Consider the following 2,261-nt stretch of genomic DNA (forward strand, 5'->3'; position numbering starts at 1 on the left):
AGAGAGAATAATCGTGGTGGCTCTTCGATCAGCCTGTCCGCGCGCGTCCAAGGACGCGCGCGGACCGCCGCCTCCCGCCAGGGAAGGCTTACGGCACAAAGATAGAGTTGTGTGTTTCTCGTTCGGAGCGTCTCTCCCGCAACGGGAGAGCCGAGGCAGAAGCTCTTTGAAGAAACCGTCGGACCGACACAGTTGACAGATTGGTCGAAGTATCATCGATCCCTTCTCTGTGTTATATATATATTATAATAATATATGGGGGTCCTCTCGCTCGGCACTCGCGGTCGCACACCGTGTGTTCTCGGCACGCTGACCGCTGCCCCGCGACAACGGGGAGGGCGCGCGTCGACAAACGTCGTGGGTGCTGCACACACGCGTGCGCGGGACATAGGTTACCACCGGTTCGCGCTCAACGCCGAATCGACGCTCTGTGTGTGTGTGGCCGGAGAATGGCACACACACGAGCGTGATCGCGAAGCGTCTTGCTCCGAATCGTCGTCGAACACCGCCGGGCGCGCTGCTCTGCTTGCCGACTACTTTCGGTCAGAGAGGCGCGACGGCGTCCGTCGTTATATCAAAACACAACAACAAATTCCGTCAAATCCGTTATTTTCTTTTTCTCTGAGAGCGCCTTTTCAGCGCGTCTATTCAGTCGCCGACTGCTGCAAGCGCGCGTCTCTCCCAAAAGAGAGGACTCTCGACGCAGAGCAGGACCTCCGGAACGTTAATGATCCTTCCGCAGGTTCACCTACGGAAACCTTGTTACGACTTTTACTTCCTCTAAATGATCAAGTTTGGTCATCTTCCCGGCAACATCGGCAATGCCGAGACATTGCCGCGCACCAGTCCGAAGACCTCACTAAATCATTCAATCGGTAGTAGCGACGGGCGGTGTGTACAAAGAGCAGGGACGTAATCAACGCGAGCTTATGACTCGCGCTTACTGGGAATTCCTCGTTCATGGGGAACAATTGCAAGCCCCAATCCCTAGCACGAAGGAGGTTCAGCGGGTTACCCGGGCCTTTCGGCCAGGGAACACACGCTGATTCCTTCAGTGTAGCGCGCGTGCGGCCCAGAACATCTAAGGGCATCACAGACCTGTTATTGCTCAATCTCGTGCGGCTAGAAGCCGCCTGTCCCTCTAAGAAGATTTGTTTGTACGTTGGTAGTAAAAACCCGCCAGCCGAAGCCGGGGGCCTTCGCGATACCATAAGGACGCCTATTTAGCAGGCTAGAGTCTCGTTCGTTATCGGAATTAACCAGACAAATCGCTCCACCAACTAAGAACGGCCATGCACCACCACCCACCGAATCAAGAAAGAGCTATCAATCTGTCAATCCTTCCGGTGTCTGGGCCTGGTGAGGTTTCCCGTGTTGAGTCAAATTAAGCCGCAGGCTCCACTCCTGGTGGTGCCCTTCCGTCAATTCCTTTAAGTTTCAGCTTTGCAACCATACTTCCCCCGGAACCCAAAAGCTTTGGTTTCCCGGAAGCTGCCCGTCCGAGTCATCGGAGGAACTTCGGCGGATCGCTAGCTAGCATCGTTTATGGTTAGAACTAGGGCGGTATCTGATCGCCTTCGAACCTCTAACTTTCGTTCTTGATTAATGAATGAGGGAGAGAATGAGAGCGTTGCGGAATGTGAGTAAGATAGCGTGTATGAGAGTAATTGGTGCGAGACTCCGTAAATTCCTGTTTACGGAGACGAACAAAATTTCAAAGAGTGCGAAGTGAGAAAATACTGGACATTGTGGGAGAATATGAGGAACAGATGATGAAAATGTTGTGCAAAAATGAGAGAATACAAGGGAAACTGGATGAGTGTATGCGTCGAGCGAGTCGGGATTTAGCCTACGGCGGAAGTGGAATGAGCTATGCGAGCGTGAGTGCAAAAAATGTTGAAAAGAGCGTGATTGAAAAGGTACAGGAAGTGAATGTGAAAACGAGTGAAAACGAAAGAGAAGAGTTATGCGGTAATAGTGAGAACGGATGATGCAAGTGCGAGTGTGACAAGTGAGGAAGTAAAGGAGAGAATGATGAAGCATGTGAGCAAGTCACTGAATGTGCGTGTGAAAGCGGTGAGGAAAGTGAGGAATGGAGGTGTAGCGATTGAGACGATGAGCAAGAGTGAGTTGAAAAGAATAAGAGAGTGTGGTCAGTTTAAGAATGCTGGCCTAAAGGTTGAGCTGCCTCGCAAGATAGGCCCAAAGATCATCTTGTACGATGTGCCGAATGATATGGCGAGTGAAGTGTTAATGAGAGA

At 51.7% G+C, this 2,261-nt stretch overlaps 1 pseudogene; it reads right to left on the reverse strand.

Moving 5' to 3' along the window:
* Positions 1-732: 732 nt before the first annotated feature.
* LOC146721508 (small subunit ribosomal RNA) lies at positions 733-1,772 on the reverse strand (annotated as a pseudogene).
* Positions 1,773-2,261: the final 489 nt, after the last annotated feature.

This window comes from Nylanderia fulva, unplaced genomic scaffold (genome assembly GCF_048542155.1).
Source record: "Nylanderia fulva isolate GAGA-0341 unplaced genomic scaffold, ASM4854215v1 Scaffold463, whole genome shotgun sequence".
Classification (NCBI taxonomy): Eukaryota; Metazoa; Arthropoda; class Insecta; order Hymenoptera; family Formicidae; genus Nylanderia; species Nylanderia fulva.